Source organism: Aquarana catesbeiana, linkage group LG07 (genome assembly GCF_042186555.1).
Source record: "Aquarana catesbeiana isolate 2022-GZ linkage group LG07, ASM4218655v1, whole genome shotgun sequence".
Taxonomy (NCBI): domain Eukaryota; kingdom Metazoa; phylum Chordata; class Amphibia; order Anura; family Ranidae; genus Aquarana; species Aquarana catesbeiana.
Genome location: NC_133330.1, coordinates 203,133,498 through 203,157,551, shown reverse-complemented (window position 1 = coordinate 203,157,551; position 24,054 = coordinate 203,133,498).

Sequence of the window (24,054 nt, the reverse complement as noted above, 5' to 3'; positions counted from 1 at the left end):
CTGCATCTTTTGCCAGACCAGACTGAACCCAGTTCATCACTCTCTGGTCTTCCTTCCATGCTTCCTTCCATGCTGTGGCTGCGGTGGTGTAGTTGTGGCAGGAGGAGGAGGAGGATGTTCCAACTCACTCAGATGGGTATTGGGTGTGATTTTGTCCCTCATCCCCTTAGTTAAGACTTTATAAAGAAGGTCCTCACACAGCTGGTGTTGGCCCTCCTGCATGCCCTGCAGTTTGATGGTAGCCATGCAGGCAAAGGCCTCTTCAGGAGTGGGAGTGGGAGTGGCTCTGAGGGACGCAGAAGCCTCCTGAATGAGCCTGAGTCCTGAATGCTGCACGTGACTCCCCTTCCTGGGAATTTTGTTAGGAAGGCGAAGGGGAGGAACCTGCGATTCTGTCAGGCTCCTACTGGGCCCAGGCTTCTCCTGGCTGCCACTTAGCCCCACCTCCTCCTGGCTGCCACTAACCCCCACCTCCTCCTGGCTGCCACATTCCACAGCCTCCTCCTGGATGCCACATTCCAGAGCCTCGTCCTGGTTGAGGTCTTCCTGTGTATGAAAAAGGGACATAGTTTTAGTTTTTACGTCATCAATCACACACTTTTCATCTCATTTTACTGTTGCAAATATAAAAGACTATCATTCTAAGCCCAGCATTTTTCAATCTTGTCCCAATTATTTTTGCCCACTACTGTCTATTGATATGTAAAACACTTTATTAAATCAGCAATTAGTGATGAATAATAACGTCTAGTAAACATAATTTCTTTATTGACCAGAAATCTGTAGAACAATGCTATACCTGGCCCAAGCTGGGCTCCTCCACTTCTTCCTGGCTGGAAGTCCCAGGTTGGACATCGGAAGCCTCAGCTGGGGTGGAAGATAGGGTGGAAGGAAGAGCTGAGAGGGATTCCCTGACTTCAGTCTGGTCTGACAGAAAACAAAGTCTCTCATAGTACCAGAGCCTGGGGACATAAATGTCCTCTGCTCCAGCTCCTGATCTCTGGGAATCCATGACCTTCTTGCACTCCCTAAGATATGTGCTCTTCAGGCCACCAATTTTGGCTTTTAAATAAGGGATGGTTGCCATGGGGACCACCGGCTTCACCAACTCCAGCAGTTTCTCCAGCGCTGTCTGCCTCTTTTGTTTATGATTATAATGTGGATGTTTCACCTGCCACAGACAGGGCAGCTCCCTGTACTTATCTATGAACGGGGGGGGGGAGTTGTGGTCATTGAAGCCATCCATTTTCTCTGCAAGACACAACACAAGACAAACCCTAATGTCAGGCCAAACTCTCCTAATCTTGTTACAATATAGTCCTCAATGTAGAAGCAATATAGGCCCAAGTTTAGATCTTCCGATACTCCTTCCTCCGCTCACAGATCTTACGTACTACGCACGCGTGTTACACTTTATACACACTGCGCATGCGTGAAACTCCGCCCGCCCTTGATGTTCTTTCTATTCTATTCCCCGCCCCTTCTCATTCGGTGCAGTGGGGGAAGAACACCTGGCGGAGACACAGCAGGTGCGTGCTAATTACAGCAACGAGGAGGAGGAGGAGGAAAGCCCAGAGCCAGAAACGTCCCGATCCCAGAAGAGATGATTTAAGGCCTCAAATATGTCCTTTGGGGAGATGTAGGAGATGGTGGACATCCTGAAGAAGGCCGACTATGACGGGAAGTATGGACCTTACCCCAACCCCAATGTCAGAAAGGCCAAGTTCATGGCGAAAGTGGTCAAGAGCCTGCACCGGAATTTCTGGGTACGACGTTCAAAAGATCAGCTCAGGAAGCGGTGTTGTCGGACCTCAAATTAAGAGAGCATGAGCAGTACAGAAAGATCTGGAGAGTGCTGCAAAAAAGTAAGTAGTTGTGCTGTGTTCCTATTCTTTATGTTTATTACAATCGTGCTGCTCCATGTGCTTTTTTTAACTGTTATCCAGTTTAAAATGGCAACTTTCATGTTCATGGGCACATTATTCGTTCGTATAAAACATTGTTCGTTCGGCTTAGAAAACACCATTGTTTTGCCCATATGCATTTGCCCACATTTTTTATGGCCTACTTGTCTGCAAATAATTTGGTTGTGTAGATGGGTTTGTAACTAGAATGAAATGCAAACTAGATTCTGTGTATAGAGAGGACACTCAGCAGCAGTTTTCACATCTGGACGCTGGAGCACTAGTGTGGGACACATGAACACCCTTTTTATTAGGGGGCCCACACAGGTGCTCCAGTGTATACTATAGGGGTGTCTCCATCTGTGAAGCTTGTACAAAACAGGTAAGTATTCAAGCTTAACAAAGGACACTAAAAATTCTACATCTTGGAACTCTGCCAAAACAGACAATTGTACCCCACTTCCAAGCAATGTTTCATATTCCTATTTCTGCCATCAAATATCTGTGTGCTAAGTATACTTATTTTTTTTTACATAGGGGATAAAAGACTCGGAGGACACCCCTCATCCAAGGAGACCACAGAACCCCCACCTCTGGAACAAGGGGAAATCCACCCAAGCCAAGCAGAGCAGGAGGAGGAAGATGTGGTGGAAATTGGCACCACAACAGGTGAGTGCCTGCGACCACAGTCTCAGGTAAGAGATGGATGCCGGCATATTTATATTACATGCTGTGTTTTTGTTTCTATCTTTTTAGGTGATCGTGATGTTATGGATCCAGGGCATTTCACCTCGGAAAGTGCACACATCCTGATCGGGGAGATCATGGGGTGTAATAGGGACTTGGAAAACATCCAGTAGCTGTGAGGAAGGGGTTGCACCCCAAAAACACGTCCCTTGATCCCCCATGATGGCAGCTAGCACATGTTGACATTCGGCAATTGGTGAGCATCTTCAAAATTTGCCTTTTCTAGGGGTGACTTCATCCCATCTGAACGCAATATCAAACACAGTTTGTAAATACTCATGTCTGATATTGCCTTCAAGTTCTACCAAATGTGAATTTTGTAAGTTCAAGATTTGTGTCTTTCTTTTTGGTTTTAAACATGCCTGTTTTATCTTAAATGGACATTTCTACTTTTTCTAATGTGACCACAAAAATTGTTATACAACAAACATGTTGGTTTGTTTTAAAAACCTTTTCTAAATGCACATGTGATTGTGGTGGTATTAAAAAGATTGTTAATCAAGAATGTGTGGATTATTGTTTCAACGCTCCAACATTTTTGTTGTGCTCTAATTGGTGTTTTCACTGACAATGGGGGTTATTTCCTAAGGGAAAACTTGTAGTGCAAAGTGTTTTTGCCTTTAGTAAATAACACCCAACAATGCTTTGTAATGTTACACAATAACGCCATTTTCAGGACTCACCACATTTCTGTCAGGGTCAGCTAAAAGAAACACAAGCAATAAATGTCACCAAAGATTTTAGTAAGTACATTTTTTTTTTTTTATTTGAAAAAGGTTTCAGACATTGTCTGGCATATTGATAGCCCCCTACCCGCAAAGTATTCAAGGTATCTTAGACGGACATCACAGACAATTCCAGCCTCAGGCCCAACTGAGCCAGCATAGTTGGCAGAATGTTGCCGTAAAAAGTTGTGTAGAACACAGCAGGCCAGGATGATATGATTCAGTTTGTACTCCGCCATGTGTATGGGTGTAAGAAATAGGCGGAACCGGCTGGCCATCATTCCAAACGTGTTCTCCACCACTCTTCTGGCTCTGGCCAGCCGGTAATTAAAAACCCTCTGGTCCGGGGTGAGGGTCCTCATCGGGAATGGCCGCATAAGATGGTCCCCCAGCGCAAACGCTTCATCTGCAACGAAGACGAATGGGAGTCCTTCCACATTGTCTTCTGGAGGTGACAAGTCCAAGCTGCCATTCTGGAGACTCCTGTAGAACTCCATCTGGGCGATGACTCCACCATCGGACATCCGGCCATTCTTCCCCACATCCACATACAGGAACTTGTAAGTAGCCGACACCACTGCCAACATTACAATACTATTGAACCCCTTATAGTTGAAATAGTATGACCCCGAGTTTGGTGGTGGGACAATGTGGACGTGTTTCCCATCAATTGCACCTCCGCAGTTAGGAAAGTCCCACCGCTGGGCAAAGTGGGAGGCCAAAGTCTGCCATTCCTGTGGCGTGGAGTCAAACAAGAAAAAAAAAATTAGTCAATTTGCACATAAACAGGGAAAGCAGATTAGACACAAACATTCATGGCCAACATCAAGATAACATTTATTTGAGAGGGATTTTAAAGACCAAAGTATAAGGTGGACAGGTAAGAAGTGTCATAATACAAAGATATAAATACACATTGTACACATTTGAGCACATTTGGACATTCTGCTATTACCTATCAAGATAATAATAGTATACCAAAACTTTTAACAGTACCATTTGAAAGTATACAGGCAGGCCCTTGCACTACATGCTTTGGGGAATTCATCCATAAATATGACCACAAAAGAGATGGGTAAAGTGTGTATGGGTTTGGCAAAGTCAGCAGATAGATAATTGAGGATAGATAGAGAATTGGTATCAGCTGACTTAGCAGTTGGGGGGAGGGAGGGTTCCAAATGATTTGGGGACCCCCAAAAAAAGCCTCTGGCACTCTGCCTGAATTTAAAGCACAAATCACATTTAAAAACATTTTAGGGAGCTGATAAAATACATTGTTAAGTGACTACATGAGGTGAATAAAGGGCCAGGAGACCATGCTGGGGAGGTTAGTGAAGGCAAATATGTATGAAGGACAAAAAAAAATTAAAGAAAAATCCAGCATGCACGTGGACAAAGGGGACATTCACAGCATATTACAATCATGGTAATTAGGGAATGAGGAAAGAAATACAATATATTATCAAACATTAAATATAATAAAATGTGATATTAAAGGATACAAAAATCTTACCTTAATATACTCCTTCTGCAGGACCTGTATGATGGCAGAACAGGTCTCTGGGATAATGATCCCCAGAGCCTGGGAGGAGCTGCCTGTGGAGAACTTCAAGTCCTGCAGACTTCTCCCCATCGCCAAGTACCGCAGGGTGGCGACGAGCCTCTGCTCCGGAGTGATAGCTTGCCTCATGCAGGTATCCTGCCTGCTGATATAGGGGGTCAGCAAAGCCAACAAACGGTGAAATACGGGGTCCGTCATCCGGAGAAAGTTCCTGAAATCATCAGGATTATTCTCACGGATCTCACGGAGCAAAGGCATGTGACAGAACTGGTCACGCTGAAGCAACCAATTCTTGGTCCATGAACTCCTCCCCACCCTGTTCATGGACTGGACTTGTGTCAAGGTAAGGACCCCAACACCAAGCCCCCGCACAGCATGAACGCTACGAGGAGTACGTATACACAACATGGCTAGAAAACAGTCGGCTGCTCAGAACGAAGTAACAGAGCGCACTAAAGAACAGCAAGGCCTGTGAAGAGCGACTTGAAAAACAGTAACGAACGAACAAGAACACAATGACAAGAGTCACGCATCACTTGCTGCACGCACTGAAGAGCAGATAGAAACCCACAAGCACAAACTGAACTGCAGAAAACGATCTGAAAACCACAAGTTTGAAACAGCGCGAATCGTCTCTCACCAAACTTTTACTAACACGAGATTAGCAAAAGGAGCCCAAAGGGTGCCGCGCTTGGTTCTGAACTGGCCTTTTCTAGTCTCGTCGTACGTGGTGTACGTCACCGCGTTCTTGGCGATCGGAAATTCCGACAACTTTGTGCGACCGTGTGTACGCAAAACAAGTTTGAGCCAACTTCCGTCGGAAAAAATCCATGGATTTTGTTGTCGGAATGTCCGATCAACGTCCGATCGTGTGTACGGGGCATTAGAGTGTACAGGCAGAGGGACAAACTTGTGCACTGAATCTGCTGCCTGCTCGGGTCAGAGACTCCCCCCCTCTTCATTGTATACACTGACACTCGGGAGGTGAACTGTGCTGGCTGGAGGGATATCACAGAGCTGGCGATCGCCCCCCTCCTGCCCCCTCCCCTGTATAGTTAGAGATGCCAGCCGGCCCAGAGGTACAGGAGGAGGTGCAGGGTCTTGGGGGCCCCCACACTGGCGGAATGCCAGGGCGCAAGTGCGACCCTGGCAATTCCGCCACTGGAAACAGCGGCTGAACTTCTGAAGTTCATATTGTCTGATCTGTGCTGCCTTTCACGTTGTACTCTGTGCCTGTACCTGTGCTGCTGAGCTAGATAAGAGTGGAGGGTGGTGGCAGCGTAACTTTTCTTCAGGGACATTTTGTCACTCCCGGCTTCAGTGCCCTCCTTAACTCGACCCATTCAACTGAATGGGGCTGTGCTGCAAGTGTGTGCAATGCATATGGCTACAGCACAGTGGCATGGGATTTTAGGGATTAAAAACAGGTGGTGAGGCAAAAACCTAACGCTTCTTCACCACCTGTCAAATACTTTTTAAAAATGATCAACTGTGCATCACTCTTCAGAGTGCTCTGCGACTTCGTTACACTTGTGGTTGGGGGACAGTAAAAAATAAAGGTTGAGTTGTGTTTTTACTGCTACCCAACTGTTCCTCTTAAGCTGCAAAGGCAGCAGAGGGGGGAAGTACACACACAATAGCCAAAATGCTTTGCATCACAGTGTGGCAAAAACTGTCTGCACTGTTGGGTTCAGCGAGCAGTAATGCCTGCTGAATGTGGCCCATCCAAGTGAATGGGGGTTTCCTGTATTCCTGTGCAATGCATTCAGTTGTGGGTTGCTGCTGTGGGGTTTAAACAGGTGATGAGGAGGTGATATAACACCTCCTCACTGCCTGTCAAATTCCCTCTGAAGAGCAATCCAAACATGGATTGCTCTTCAGAGGGCACCACATGTGTAAACAAGCCCTGAGCCTAGGTTTACACTTGTGCGATGTGGGAACCAGCACAATTCCAACGCCTGTTCCTGCATCGCATCTCTCCCGCAGGCAGTTCACACTGCCCTCTGCAAACCGCTGTGGTTGTCATTACAATGTTAATGACACCCCCAGATCCGAACTGTGAACTCGCACAGGAATCAGATCATATAGGTGAGAACACACATCCGATTCCAATACCTTTGCTGCCACTATGCTACATGCTGGATATCCAGTGTGGTCCTGTTCCTCGAAGGGGGATTGGGCTGCCTCCAGGCCCACCTGCCCTCATCTATCCATTGAATGCATGTGCTCCCACTGTGGAGAAGCTCATAAATTCAGTAGCGTAGCCTTGCAGCTTACACATTCATTTGCAAATGTGTGCTAACTAAAACCCTGTTTTTCACGCAGACTGTTGGATAAGTTGATTTGGTTGGTCAGCAGACTAGTTGGTGAGTTGAGCTATGGAATGTTCTGGTTTTTTTTTGTTCATTAGTGAACATTATTTATGTATTTGTTTAGCTAGATACAATTTTTAGGCTTGCGATACAGGGCTTCTTCTGAAATTTGAGCCATGGGTAGCCATATCATCACCACACAGCTCAACAAATGCTGGCTTCAAAATTGAAGGAGCCATATGGAAAATTATCAGTTGAATAATGACTGCATCCAGACAGATATATTACAGTGCAGTCACTGTTTATTAAGAGAGCTGTGGCTGTTGCTCTTGTTGATCAAAGGGGCTGGTGGAACTGGCTGCATTACAGTAAGGCCTGGAGCGAGAGAAATAAAATGCAAAGATAGTGAAGGGCCGGTATGACAGAATGAGAAGGGGAAGCAACTATGTATGTAGGTGGAGAGTAGGGGATTGGTAGGGAGCAACATGATGAGGAGGGGTCTTTGGAGTTTATTTTAAGGGGAGGCGGAGTCTCCCGGGCAGCAGTGGAGGGACAGGTGACAAAGTTTAGTCCACGCTGCTGCTGGTCACAACGAGACACATGGCTGATGTGGATAGGATCCTGGCCCAGCTGAGAGCTGCTGCAGCTTCCAAGGGTCCAGAGTGTCTGCAAAGCCAGATGTCAGCCCTTTTGGAGGACCAGGCATCCGGGTTAAACCAAACAGTACACACACTGCTCTTATCAAAATAAAAATGTAAGAAATTTCTACTAAACATTAATAAAGTGATATTGTGCTTAACATACAAAATATACAAAATCTATTAATACTATACATTAATGTGCAATAAACTTCAATGAATGAATAAATAGGTAAAAGTGCTCCAATCAGCCTGTGTATTGCAAATATTTCACAAAGCTTATGCAATTTTCAAACATTAGTAGATAATTCAAAACAAACATCCATGCGATTTAATGTTGCATCCATGCATTTCAGTGCTGCATCTATGCAATATGGTGCATATATTCCTAGGGGAAGGAGACAGGACGGAACGTTATACAACCTGTTGGGAAAGATTAGCATGCCACCCCATACCGGCCGCTCTTGCCCGTTCATTTCTGCTGTTTTAGTGTGGCACCCTTAAGCACCTTGTTACTGTGAGTACCCATTGCGGGATTTGTTTATGATTTTAATAAATTTAGTACATACTGTGCCATGAAGTCCTTTTTGTGTTGATATATTGAGGTGCAAACGGGACTGCTGTGAGGAACAGAGGCACCAGTGCAAATCTATCCAGGACCCTGCATATAACATCGAACCCATAGAGGTTCTAAGGCGCATTTGGACCAAGCTTAATTGCAAGGTCACACGCCCTAAGGTGAGGGGCTGTCACCTGGGGGGGGAGCACTTGTATGAGCGCACAGCACTTTAGTTTGTGTTCACAATAACACGTGAATGGATTGTGGAAGATCTGTGGACTGTTAATGTGATCATTGCACAGCAACACAGCACTGAATTGCATAGAATAACATAGATGCAGCACCAAATCGCATGGGTGTGTTTTTTTTTATTTCTTAATTTTTTATAATTTTTTATTGTTTGAACGTTGCACCAACACTGTATTGCAAAGATGCAGCACTGAAATGCATGGATGCAACACTAAATCGGACCATTAATTTGATTATTGCACAGCAACACAGCACTGAATTGCATAGAATCACATGGATGTAGCACCAAATCGCATGGATGCGTTTTTTTGTATTTTTTAACTTTTTATTGTTTGAACATTGCACTAACACCATATTGCATAGATGCAGCACTGAAATGCATGGATGCAACACTAAATCACCTGGTTGTTTGTTTTGAATTATCTATTAATGTTTGAAAATTGCACAAGCTTTATATAATATTTGCAATACACAGACTGATTGGAGCACTTTTACCTATTTATTCATTCATTGAAGTTTATTGCACATTAATGTATAGTATTAATAGATTTTGTATATTTTGTATGTTAAGCGCAATATTACTTTATTAATATTTTAGTAGAAATTTCTTACATTTTTATTTTGATAAGCGCAGCGTGTGTACTATTTGGTTTAACTATTTGCATGGTTATGAGACATGCGTAACGTTAGCAGCTGATCATTTGGAAAGATACACTATTTTGGAGACCAGATTTGGTCAATTACCTGGAGGCTCACAGGACTACAAATTAGCATTCTAGGCATCCAGGTTGGCAGTGGGGGGGCAGGACATCCCATGTGCTCGGTGGTCTCGGCCACCGGATCGTTTTTCCCCCGGATCCTCCCCTGAGCTTTGCGCCCATGCAGGAGCCCTGCGCGGGACCCATCAGGACCAACGGCAAAGCGACCAACGGCTTCTGTGGGTGGTGGGCCTGGATGGAATCCTCGTCATAGGCGTCACTGTCTGAAGCCAGCAGACTCCTCCCCCTCTGATGCTTTGGGTGGGGGGTCTCGGCATGGGAGGAGCAATGTCGCAGCCGCAGGGCAATTACCTGACGTGGACGGCGGCTCCAGTGTGTCAGCAGCAGCCCCTGCCAGAAGAGAGAGGGGTGGGAAGTGCAACAAAAAGGTGGAGAAAAGGCAGGCCCCGGGTCCTGGACATGTGGGCAGTCTGAGCAGCACATTGGTGGGTGAATCCAGTACTGGGAGGAGGAGCCAAATACGGTATGGATCCACAGCATCCAGGCCCTCCTCTCCTGGGATGCTTAAAAGAGAAGAACAACAGATTCCAGACGTGAGGTCAGAGGGTGAGCTGTCCTGCTCTGAAGAGGAGGAATCGCAGGGACATCCAGCATTGAGGGATTCTGGAGCGGTGGCTGTTGGGGGCATCCCTGGTCGGCCTGGTAAGTCTGTTCATTTACTTAAGAGCTCTGTTAGCAATGTATTGAGTAGCCTGTTGGGGGTTGTTGATGAGAGCGTGGTAGTCCCTAACGGAGCCACGTCGCAAGTAGCGTCAGGTTCTGCGTCAGGCCCACAGGTGGTGGATGTTCCACCTCGCAGCTACGAGATTTGTTAGGGGGGGCTGTGGGATTTAATGCAATGGTTTGCAGGGGGAAACAGGGGTAATGACCCACAGGTGGCGCCATGGGTCCAGCCGGGTGGCAGAGTAGTTTCGGGTGGGATAGGGACGGGGCCCAGTGGGGTACCCCCCTACCCCTGGTTACGGTGGTAGCGCCCTCTACCATGGGGCCCATAGTATCTCCCCCAGCTCCAGTGGCTGCAGTTGCGGCATTGGCGGAGAAGGCCGGAACGTCACATGAGGTTCCAGGAAAGGTGGACGTGGTATGGATTGGCGACGCAGCAAAGTGCGAGGCTTATGTGTGCTTTGAAGGGCTGTTAGGGGCACACTTGAAACAGGTATAAGATTTGCAAGGGTGAGTACGTAGAGATCTTCTCCCTGCTACCTCTTGATTAATTAAACCTGGAAAGGGTTAAGCATGATAACTCAAATAAGAAGGAGGATGAGGAAAAGTGGTGGTACAGATTGATTGCAAAGACTTTCATCAATTGGCTACAGGCATTTGCCATTATGGCGAGTGTCATAGGGGAAAAGAACCCAGAGCACTGTTTAGTGCTCTTTTGTTATATGGATGCTGTCGATGAGGCCCATAGAGTATACGGGGATCTGCTTGGCTGCAATATGATGAACAGTTTCAGCAGTGGAGGGACGTCTGTCCACAAGGACATCAGCCTCTGGATGTGGCTCATGTCCTCGGCGCGGCCTCTGAACCAGTTTTTTCCAGAAGGGGCTGCTAGTGCAGCTTTCCCTGGACAACTGGCCACTAAGAAGTAGGGTTTCTGTTGGCAGTACAATGAGGGCTCTTACAAGTTTAGGAACTCCTGTCATTTTAAACACAAATGCTCCGGGTGTGGAGGTTCACATCCCGTGTCCCGTTCTTTTAAAAAAAGGCAGGGAACGTACCGGAGAGTCTGTAAACCAGATGGGGTCCATTTATCCGCAGTGGGTATAGATTTATGGTTCCTGGGGTTACAGAATGGAATTCAACATGCAATGTGGGTGAGGAGGGGCCCTCAAGGTAAGGTGTCATCCTTGTTGGCGGTGGTGGTGGTTGGTCTTTTGACGGTGGAAGAAAATACGTTAGAGATGGAAGTGTTGTGACTCATCAGTGGTATGTGCCCCTGTGGCGTATTCCAGTTAACTAAGGTTAGCTGGAGTATGGTAATGGTTGCACTGCAGGTGTGGGTTGTCTCTGCGATGGTGTGTCACGGCTGGGGGCCTATTATGGTAAAAGGTCCCGCAGTGTATAAGTGTAACATTTTTTGAATTCTGGGTGCCGTCAAAGACCAATAGGCTGAGGACTGTAAGTTGTTTTTCAGATGTTGAGGTAAAAATAATGTTAATTTTAATAAGTTGTTTTTGTTAATAAAAGGCTGCTATGGCCATTTGTATTTCAGTTCATGTGTGGTCTCATTAATTTATGTCATTTTAAGGGGAGTGAGTACGAATGGTTGGGCAAACATCAAAGAATGAGACATCTGATCTACACTGGTCAAGGACCGAGCCTTGATTTGAGTGCCAGGACAGGCACATTTCCATGTGAGTGCAATATTTTATACTTTGAGGCACCTTTCACACAGGCCAGATTCCAATCACAGGGGATCAGCTCACAGATCCTCTGTTGATCCGAGCAAAACAGGACTTGCCATTTTTTGCAGAGTGGACACGGGTGGACAGCTGTCAGCTCTTTGGGCAGCCGTGTGTAAACAGACTTCACTGTTGGTTTACATCAGCCTACCTCCAATCTGATCTGCCACAACTTAAAAGGAAAAATCCTTTGCCTGTTTATTTAGCTAGCCTGATAGGACCCAAAGATAGGTGCGTGTAAACGGACAAAAGTCAGTTTACGCCCACCTCTTCATAGGGTTCATAGCATTTTGTACAATTTTTTATATCAGTGGTGGACATGATATTTTATTGGTTTATGCTGCTGATTTGGAGCAATGGACACCTTTTAGTACTGTGATTCTTGGAAAGCAATGTTGCAGTTGTCTGCTTTGTGAAATATTTATGTTTATATTTGTGCACTGTTGATAAGTAGGGATTTACTATATTTATATGTTTAATTAGTGTTGTATTTCTTTGTTTTGATTTACAGTACATGTATGCACACACCTTAAGGCTCGGTTCACACTGCAGCCATGCGGGAACCCTGCGAATCCAGTATGGATAGCCGCATCGCATGTCTCCTGCTGACACTTCACACTGCACTATGCGAACAGCTGGGAGTTTCAATGCAAAGTTAATGACACCCCCCAGATCAGTTTGCATATCGCAGTGTGAACTGTCAATTAGGACAGGAATGGGATCGCATGAGTGTAAACAACCATGAGATCCGATTCTGGTGCAGACCAAAGAAAGGGTCCTGCACAAGTTTGGTCTGAATGCGATGCAAATTCATCCATACAAACTGCACAGACATTGTGTGTGATTTGCACAGCAGTGCGGTGTGAGTCACATGCGACGTCTGACATTGCAGCAATGGGAACCGAGCCCTTAATAGTTCTTTACCCTGCTTGAAAAAAAAAACAGTCAGCAGCTGCAAATACTGTAGCTGTTAACTTTAAAAAAAGGACACTTGCTTGTCCAGGGATCAAGCACCGTCCTCATCCAGGCCAGTTTCTCTGCTGGTCTTCAGGTCCCTGGTGCAGGCATGTTTAGTGTGGGAAGCTGGCTGTGACTCCTTGCAGCTCCACAGCTTGTTCCCCACTGAGCATGTGTGAATGGCCCCACAGCCTTCTGGGGCCTGTAACATGTCCCAGAAGGCTGCGGGCAGGGAGGGGGTGCCAAACTTCTGGTGCAGTTGTCTAGGTGTTTGCGTAACTGTCAACAGTAGATACCTCCCCCCCATAAAAAGTTCCAAAGTTCACCTTAAGGGTGAAGTTCCACTGAAACACACAGGGGCCCTACCAGGGACCATTTTGCACTTGAAGCAATCCCTACAAATCAGAGGCAGATGTCATCTTTTCAGTCGTTCTTTATAGTAAACTTGTTTTACAATGTAACAATATTGTCACTGTTTACTGTAGATGTTCGACCACTGACAAGGAAACACAGCTATTCTCTTCTATACAGATATATTTTGCTCTGCTGAATGTTGAACAGTCTGACAGTGTCAATTGTTCTTCTAGCAGAGCAGAAACTGCTTTATAAAACTGCCTCTAGAGCAATACAAATATTCCCCCACCTGTGCTGGACTGAAGTCTCGGTGTTGGATCTGCAGGTACACTGTAGCTCAGTGTAAAGCCCAGCAGTAGGAGAGAGTCCCGCTTTTTGATTGAAGGCACAGGGAGTGAGCTCCGCCTCTCTCCTAATATAAGTGATGTCACAACAGTGGGCAGAGCTTAAGCAGTAGATTTCCGTTGCCCACTACTTCTTAAACATCACCCAGTGGTGTGACATTGTTCATTCATTGCTTGGAGAGCCATTGAGCTTGCTTCCGGTGCCTGCAATCACTGAGCTCAAGCATTTTCTGTCCCATCTGGTATCTGGCTGCAATGACAATTTAAACGGTCAGACTATGTTTAGGTGCAGCTTATAGCATAATTTATGCCTAAAGCTGTGATCTCAGTACACAGCCCAGGACACAGCCATAGTGGGACAGCTTACTAACAAGCAGGACTGTCATGGCAAATCTGTGACCGTTGGCAAGTATGGTATTATCCGCAGTGTGCCCGGGCTTATGCTGAATATTCATTAATGCAGAAATACAGCAGCCATCTTTAAGGATACAACTTTGTAATGCTCTTCTATGGAGCATTTTCAGTGCAGGGCAGCCTTCTTGCCTGGGTCTGGAGGACGGTGATTGGCTGATGCAACAGAGGAAGGAAACAGTGAACTAGGCTGCTGGATAAAGGGAGCTCAATTGTGCCACCAGCCTGCAGAATGCAGGGAGGAAGCAACTGTGGGGACCATGTGCTACTGCAACCATTTCCCTGTGCTAAGTAGCTGAGAGAGAGCACCACAAGGTTAAAGTGGAGGGGAGTGGTGCGTGTGCCAAAGTTTACATGAGCTGTCCAGGAAAAAAGGGCTGATCAGAGGCTTCTGCCATCATGCACTGTGCAATGCTATACTGTATGTCTGTATGTGAGGGGCTGGTCCTGCAAGCAAGCAGGTGTGTGGGAAAGGGATGGAGCTGCTGCTGCTGGATGGATCCCTGCCATAGCTAAACACAAGCAGGTGAGAACTCAGAGAAACAAAGAGACTGAGCACCCTCCCTGGGAGGGTGTGATTTGGATCCTGGTGAAATCAGATTGTACTAGAGAGCATTCTCACTACTTGTAAGTAGGAATGGGCCGAACGGACCCCTGTTCGGTTCGCACCAGAACTTTCGAACACCGCAAAAGTTTGGACCCGAATAACGAACCCCATTGCCCAAGTCAATGGGACCTGAACATCAAAAATCCAAAGTGCCCATTTTGAAGGCTTATATGCAAGTAATTGGGCATACAATGGTTATATGGGTCCGGGTCCTGCCCTGGGGGACATGTATCAATAAAAAAAAAAAAGTTTATGAAAAACGTCATTTTTAAATGAGCATTGAATTTTTGATTTTTAAAGTGAAAGCATAAAAATGAAAATTTCCTTCCAATATAGTGCCTGGGGGGTCCCCTTAGTCTACCTGTAAAGTGGCAGATCTGTACCATGTCTAGAATCGGCTGCAGCAATAATTGCATTTATAAAGCCAAAAAAAAAATGAAATTTTCCCTGCAAGCTGCCTTTATTTTTCTCAGCAACAGCTGGGGAGTCAGTGTTTATGATGAGGCCAAAATGGAGTGCACTGGGAACAAGATTAGAGATTTTCTGGATGCATTCTGGTGTCACTTTGACTTTGTATAGAAGTAACGGGTATGTAAAAATTTTTTGGGTGTCGGTGGGGCCTTCCCACCGTAACCCTATAGAGGTAATCTTGATGAAAGCAAGAATTGGCCTTGCTGTAAAAAATTGCAATGATATGCACCTGTCAAACAGATGCAGAAAAATTGGTCTTTGGGTGTTGGTGGCACCTTCCAACCGTAACCCTATAGAGGTATTCTTGATGAAAGCAAGAATTGGCCTTGCTGCAAAAAATTGCAATGATATACACCTGTCAAACAGGTGCAGAAAAAATGGTCTTTGGGTGTTAATTGTGCCCATAAAACCTATACCAAAAAAACTGATTCATTTTTTATAAAAGTCAAACGGTCCATGGAGCCTGTGGACAGACGCGTTCTATGATCAGTAACAAAACCTCCTGTAGCACTGAATGTGCTTTCTGAAAGCATGCTGGATGCAGGGCAGCCCAACAGCTCAATTGCATACTATTCAAGTTCTGGCCAGTGGTCTATTCTCATTACCTAGTAAGTCAGTGGATCGTCAGCTGGAAAGCTCTCCATCTCTGTTTTGGCCTCCAAGCTAATTGTCCACCATGTGATGCAGATACTGCTGATGGGATGTGGAAGCTGACAGCCCTGGGCGGCGAGGACTAAAAAAATTCTGAAATGCCTCATTTAGGTGGATGACTTCTCCAACGCTCCTCTCTTGACCAACAGAAGACTCAAAATGACGTTTTCCCCAACACTGTAACCTATTGGAGTGGAGGAAAAACGTTCAATAAAATCCTCTTTAACGTGTCCTCAAGAGATGTTATCTTCTGCACTCTCTGTGGGGACGGGATGAGTTCTGAGACCTTTCCCTTTGAACAGTGGTAAAGGACGGTTGCCAACCAGTAATCATCCTCCTTTATGCCATGTATTCTTGGGTCCTTTCAGGAGGCTTTGAAGCATGAGGTTGCCCATGCGCCTCAAATTTGCCAAAGCTTGAGAAGCAGACTCCTCAGGGTCAGTCAGAATGACAGCATCTAGAACTTCCTCCTCCCAGCCACGTACTACTCCCAAGGGTCCTGGGGTTGGAAAGCCGTCGCTTACAGATTTACGCATGTCTTCCTCTTCTTTGAAGCCTATGAAAGTGCCAGAATCCTCCTCCTCCTCATCCTCCTCCCCTCTCTCCTCCTGTGTGTTCTTTGACATAGGAATAATGGTGTCTGGATAAAGTGGGTCTTGAGAAGAAAGGAAGTCCTCCTCTTCCTCCTGCTGCTCTGCCTCCAGTGCCCTGTCCATAGTGCCATGCAGAGTCTGCTCCAGCAGGAACACAACAGGGATTGTGTCACTGATGCATGCACTGTCACAGCTCACCATCCTTGTGGCCTCCTCAAATGGTAACAATACGGTGCATGCATTCTTTATGATGAGCCATTGGCGTAGGGAAAAAAAAGCTGAGGCGGCCTGAGCCTGTTGTCGTGCCATATTTGCACAGGTACTCGCTGGCAGCCCTCTGCTGCATGTATAGCCACTGCAGCATTGACAAAGTCAAGTTCCACCTGGTGGGCATGTTACAAATCAGGCGTTTAGGGGCAGGTGGATTTCCCGCTGAATTTCAACCAACCAAGAACTGGCTGTGTATGACTGCCTGAAATGGCTACAGACTCTTCTGACCAGCTTTAGCACATCTTGCAACCCTGGGTACATATTTAGGAAATACTGCACCACCAAATTGAGGACATGTGCCAGGCATGGCACATGTGTCAACTTTCCCTGTCTAAGGGTGGACAGGAGGTTTGAGCCATTATCGCACACCACAATTCCTGGCTCCAGCTGGCGTGGTGTGAACCACCTCTGGGCCTGTCCCTGCAGAACTGCAAGAATCTCTGCTCCGGTGTGGTTCCTGTCCTCTAAACACACCAGCTAAAGCGCTGCATGGCACCTTTTAGCCTGACTTTGGGAACAGCCCTTTGAACGCTTAGGGGGTAGCTAATGTTCATAAGACAATTCTGCAGAGGAGGGCATGGAAGTGGAGGAGGAGGAGGGGGTAGAGATCACAGGTCTGGCATCATCACCACCAGCTGTATGGAGATGTGGGGGCACAAAAAGCTGCAGCACCGAGCCCTGTACTGCATCCTTTCAAGTTGCAAGCAGCATTACCCAGTGTGCTGTGAACAAAATATATTGTCCCTGCCCATGCTTGCTGGACCACGTGTCAGCAGTAAAGTGGATTTTACAGCTGACTGCCTTGCCCAACGATGCCAGAACATTCCCTTCCACATGATTGTAGAGAGATGGAATGGCCTTATGTGAAAAGTAGTAGCGACTGGGAACCTGCCATTGTGGTACAGCACATTGTGCAAATTCACAGAAGGGGGCAGAATCCACCAGGCTGAAAGTTAGAAGTTGGAGAGCAAACAGCTTTGACAAGCTTGCATTTAGATACTGGGCATGTAGGTGGCAGGGACTGTATTTTTTTTCTGCTGCAGCAGATGGGGCAGAGAAATTTTCCGGCTACAGTCTACAGCTGGTGATGTGCTGCTGGCAGATGTGCTGCTAGGACCTGGGACACCCTGTGCTATACCATCATCCCTGTCAGTGGAGGCTGCTGAGAGGTAATGGTCTCGGTATAGCAGGGGCAGGATGAAGTGGGTAAGGAGGAGGAGGAGGGACAGATTTGTGCCCCTTTTGTGTGGTTTTTAGGTGCTCTTGCCATCGGGCTGAGTGGCTGGACGTTAAATGCCTTGTTAAGCATGTGGTACCCAAATGGCTGGTGTTTTTGCCACGTTTTATGTGCCTGAGACACAGTTTGCTGATAGTGCAATCTGCTGCAGATGTGCTGAAAAAGGCCCAGACAGCTGAGCTTTGGGGAGTGGGCTGGAAGATAACAGCTGCAGAATGTGATGGAATAAGTTGGCTGCTCTCTAATCTTTCTTGATGTCGGCCTCCTTGGGGTTGTGTCGCCTCACCTTCAGTTTCCTCCTCTGCTCTATCTGGCACCCAAGTCACATCAATGACATCATCATCATCATCATCATCTCCATCTCCTCCATTTTCATCATCATCATTACCACTGGAGACAACGTGGCAATACGCTGCAGCTGGGGGAACATGAATGCCAATTTGTCTACCCGTATTCTCCCCTCTCTCTAGGCTCATGTTCCTGTCATCCTCAACCTCAGAACCAACATCTGAATACAGTAATGGCTGGGCATCATCAAGGAGCAAGTGGCTGATGCTTTGGTCAAATAACTCAGCTGACTCCTCCATGGCTGATTTTGGGCTTGTGGAAGGAATAGATGTGGACAAGGAGGTAGGTTTATCCACTCTGGCAACTGCAGAGGATGGCACACTTGTCTCTGCTTGCGTGACAGAGGATGAAGAAGGTTTAGTAAGCCAGTCCACCACCTCCTCTGCATGCTGTGGCTGGATAGCCCGGGAAACTCACTAAACAGATGAAATTATGCCCTGCCACCATGTCAACTTTTGCCTCTGGTGTCAGGGCTGGGCTCAACCCCTCCTTCTCAAAGCTGGCTGCTCAGCTGTCGGCTAATTGCCAGCTCCTATCTCTCCACAGTGACTCACCTGTTGATGATATCCTGCTCGTCAGTCCTGCCTACTTAAGCCATCCACTCCAGATGATCTCTGCCTTAGCCTTGGTCAAATCTCTAGAGATGCTCTCCTGTGTTCTTGTTAAAGACTTGCTTGGCTGACATTCCTTCTGGCTCCAGATCCTTCTTGCTGTTCTACTACGCTCATCTCTGGCTACCTGACGTTTTGGCTTGTCTGACTATCCGTTCCGGTTCCTGAACTCTGGCTATGTTTTGACTATGTTTACTCTGTTTACCTTTTTTATTATTATTAAACAAGTGAGATTTAACTGTACTTCTGTCTCAGTTTGATTCATGGTTTCTGACAGTAGGTGAAGGCCATGAATTCAGAAGATGTAGTCAATCCACTTGTTGGTAATATTCTTTCCAGATTGGAAGAGCAGGATCACCGCTTCCCCAGCAATTTGGGGGCGATTCAGTCCAATGCAGAGGGTTTCTCAACCAGGTTGAGATGTACTTTGAGATGCTGCCCCAGGCGTTTTTCTCACATACAGAAGCAAACTAGGTTTCATGATATCTGCTTTCTGAGAGAGCCTTGGCCTGGGCAAACCCTCTATGGGAGAACTGTTGTCTTGAGTTACCCTGATTTTGTGGCTTCTTTTAAAAGGGTATTTGACGTACGCTGCCAAGTGCCTTATGTCCTTCAGAGTACAAGAACTGTTACCGATTACGCCATTGAATTCCGTACTCTGGCAGCAGAGGTTGATTGGAACAACGATGCCCTCGTGGCTGCTTTTTCTCATGGTCTCTCAGATACCATCAAGGATGAGATAACAGCCCAAGATAAACCTACTGAGCTGGGGAAGTTGATCACGTTTGCCATCCTCGTTGACTCCAGACTCAAAGAAAGACTCCCTTTTAAGGAGCGCTTGCAGAAGCCTCCTGTACATTTGTCTCCGAACTTTGCAGTCCCTCACCTTCCATGCCTCCTGGTACCGAGTCCGTCTGTGAAGATGAACCCATGCACTTGGGCTTCACGTGTCTCTGCGGATGAAAGAACCCTTAGGAGGAGGGAGAGATTGTGCCTTTATTGTGGCCAGGCAGGTCACTTTTTGAAGTCTTTTCCTACCCGTTGAGGGAACGCCGGAACCTTGAGGTCCTGTCACAGGACCATTGTTTCGTCCCCAGCTATCCAAAAGGATAAGCCTCTGGTTTTAGTTACCCTTTCTTGGGCTGAGTCATCCGTCGAGATACAGGCTCTAATCGACTCTGGGGCTGCAGGCCTGTTCATTGATACTGCCTTTGTATTGACGCACTCGATTCTGCTGCAGCTGAGTGACACTCCACTTGCCATTGAGGTTCTTGATAGAAGACCTCTACAGCCTGCCCATTTGACTCATGAGACTGTTCTATTGTCCATGGCCGTAGGGGCTCTTCACCATGAGATAATCCAATTCCAAGTTATTTTCTCACCTAAGTTTCCACTGGTTATTGGTTATCCTCGGTTACAGAGGCACAACCCCTCTTTTGATTGGCTCCGTGCTGAGGTTCTCTCCTGGTGCCACAATGCAGTAAGACATGTGCACCTCTTCAATTTCCTCCCTGCTGGAGGAGTACCCCGACTAGCGATATCTTTGACAAAGGTCAAGCCGGTAGTTTGCCTCCACGCTGGTCGTATGGTTGCACAATTGACCTTCAACCTGGTGACATACCACCTCGTGGCCAGGTTTACCCTTTGTCGGTCTTGGAGGATAAGGCCATGGAGAAGTATGTTGCAGACACACTTTCTCGAGTTTTCATCCGCAAATCCTCGTCTCCTGCTGGTGGTGGTTCCTTCATTGTGAAGAAGAAGAGTGGTGAACTGAGACCTTGTATTGATTATAGGGGTCTTAATCCTTTCACGATTAAGAATGCCTATCTGATTCCGTTGATCACGATGTTATTTGACCACTTCAAGGTAACAGGCCATTATGAGTACCTCGTAATGCCTTTTGGCCTTTGTAAGGCTCCGGCAGTTTTCCAGGAATTTATTAACTATGTCCTCTGAGATTTGTTGCAGTTGTGTGGTGGTTTATCTCAATGATATCCTCATATTTTCCAAGTCCCTGGAGAGCCACCACACAGATGTCTGTTGTGTGCTTCAGAAAATAAGAGAGAACAATCTCTGTTGTGAATTGGAGAAGTGCAAATTTCATTGTGAACGGGTTAAATTGCTGGGTAATGTCATTTCCACTGCTGGTTTTTTGATGGACCCAAAGAAACTTTCAGCAGTCCTACAGTGGCCCCGACCCGCGGGGTTACGTCTTCTGCAGCGTTTTTTTGGCTTTGCCAACTAATATCGGAAATTTGTTCGAAACTTCTCATCTCTAGTCAAGCCCCTGACTGATATGACCAGAAAGGAAGGTAACCCACAGAGTTGGTCTCCAGAGTCCATTAAGGCCTTTGAGAGTCTCAAGGCTGCCTTTGTTTCTTCTCCTGTGTTGGCACATCCTGATCCTACGTTACCTTTTAACCTTGAGGTTGATGCTTCTGAGACTGGAGTTGGCGCCCTTCTGTCTCAACGTCCTACCTCTGAGAGTGCTATGTATCCTTGTGGCTACTTTTCCAAGAAATTGTCACCTGCGGTGTGCAATTGCGAGATTGGTGACAGAGAGCTGTTAACGATCATTTTTGGACCTGAAAGAATGGAGACATCTGCTCGAAAGGTACCACTGTGCCGGTTCTCATTCTTACTGACCATAAGAATCTCACATTCTTGTCTGAGGCTAAACGCCTCTGTGACAGACTAGCCAGGACAGAGGCTTTTGGAGGGGACTAAATGCTAGCCTCTTGCCTACCGATCATGGGCCCTGGCATCTGGGGGGGAATGGTGCTCTTTGTGAGCTGTATGACTGGGGACCCTTGAGGTGGTGTTACTTTGGATTCAGGTCCATATCCCCCCAAGACACATAGATTCTGGGAACCCTGTATATGCCATATTAGAAATAGTGACTGATTCATACTGCTGGGACACATACTGTGTCACCACTGTCACTGATAGTACTCACCGAGGCCGAGATGCCGAGAGCGGTTTCGCCTTTGTGACTAAGCGCAGCTCGCCCCCTGGAGTGGGTACAGGGAGGGAACGGCACGAAGAGGCACAGGCTCCCCAATGGACTGCGGATGACTTGTTTGTGGAGTCTTTGGCAGAGAAGAGCCGCTGTGCAGGTACTGGTAGGCAAGGTGCAGCTGGAGACCACAGGCGGGAAGTCCAGAACCAGGCTGGGGATCAAACAACGGGATGGTGCTATGGCACTGCAGGATCTGCAAGGTAGGATGACAAGATAAGGAGAGTCCAGGTACAAGCAATAAGGTCAGGCTAGGAGACAGGAGATAGTCCAGGTAACAGGCCGAGGGTCAAACACAGGAGATTTGGTGGGAATCCGATAAACAGGCCGAGGTCAGGTCCAGGAGAGAGGCAAAGAGAAGTCCATAGGCAAATCTGGGTCACAACGGGTAGTCAAGCAGAGATACAGGATACAGGTTCAGATAACACAGGAAGCTGAGACAAACCAGCAACCTGTGTGATTCTCTGAGCGCCTTTTATAGGCTGCCCAGGGAATCACGTTGGGTGTGCACCAATGCGCGTGCGCGAGCGCCGTAGCACCGAGCCGCGAACGCATATGCGCCAAAACGCCGTTCCGCCGGGAATGCGTGAGAAACGACCGGACCGGAACGAGGGCTTCTTCTGACAGTGCCCCCCCCCCCCGAGGGGTCGTCTCTGGACACCCATGGTTGACATCAGTTCTGGATGCTCTCGGTGAAATGCCTGGAGAAGCCGTGGAGCATGTAGATTCCTGGCTGGTTCCCAGGAGTTATCCTCAGGAGGATACCCCTTCCATTTGATCAAGTACTGAAGTTGTCTACTATTTTTTCTGCAATTTAGAATTTTTTCTACCTCAAACTCGTCTTCTCCGTCGATTAGGACCGGTGGCGGTGGAGGTTTCTCTCTGTTAGAAAAAGGGCTGGGAACAATAGGTTTTAAGAGAGATGCATGGAAGAGCTAATTCAAAGGCCACTGGGTTGAATATCCTTTTTATTTTAAAAGGACCTATAAACTTTGGCCCCAGTTTCCGGGAGGGAATTGGCAGTCTGAGATGGATAGTTGATAGCCACACTTCCTCGCCTACTTTAAAAGCCGGGTTCTCCTTCTTTCCCCTGTTGTAGTACTTTTGATAGTCATCCTGAGCCTTTTGCATTGCTGCTTTGATCCTTTGGAAATTTGCCTGGATAGAGTTTACTCGGTCCTGCACAGCAGGGACAGATAATTCAGGGATGGAAACTGGGAGAAAGGAAGGGTGGAATCCAAAATTAGACCAGAAAGGTGTCTGGTTGGTAGCGGAATGGATGGAGTTGTTATATGCGAATTCTGCATATGGCAGGAGAGAGGACCATTCATCCTGGGAATCGGAACAGAAGCATCGGAGGTATTGTTCCAGGGCTTGGTTTGTCCTCTCCATCTGGCCGTTACTTTGAGGATGATAGGCGGAGGACAGACAAATCCTTATTTCCAAGGTCTTGCATAATTCTCTCCAGAATTTTGAAGTGAATTGAACCCCTCTGTCAGAGGTAATGCTCACTGGGGTACCATGAAGCCTGATAATTTCCTTAAAAAACAAGTTAGCAGTAGCGGAGGCAGAGGGAGTACCCACCATGGGCAGGAAGTGTGCCATTTTTGAAAGTCGATCAATTACGACAAAAATAGTCGTGAACCCCCCTGATGGAGGCAAATCCACAATAAAGTCCATGGAGATTTCCACCCATGGGCGTTCAGGGATGGACAAGGGTTTAAGCAGGCCCCACGACTTTGTATTTGAGCCCTTGCTGTGCTGGCAGGGAATGCAGGAAGAAACATAGTTCTTGCAGTCTTGTCTCCAGCCCGGCCACCAGAAGGAACATGAGACCAGTTCCATGTTTTTTTGTGACCCAAAATGGCCTGCTAGCTTGTGGTCATGAAAGGACTGTAAGGTTAGGAGCCTAGATTCCAGCGGGACGAAGATTTTTCCATGAGACCAAAATAGATCATTGCGTTTTTCCATAGAAGATACGTGGGGTATCTTCTATGGTATTGAGCGGATGCGGATTTTATTGCGGACATTAGGTCCCCTTAAGTAACTAGGAGGAAATTTTGCGGAGACAGGATGGTGCTTGGCTCTGTTACCTGGGAAGTTTCATGGAACATCCTTGAGAGTGCGTCCGCTTTTCCGTTCTTTGACCCTGGTCTATAAGAGATGTGGAAGTTAAATCGGGAAAAGAAGAGGGCCCATCGGGCTTGCCTGGGTCTTAGACGTTTAGCTGTTCGCAGGTATTCCAGGTTCTTGTGGTCAGTAAATATCATGATAGGATTGGACGCCCCTTCAAGCAAATACCTCC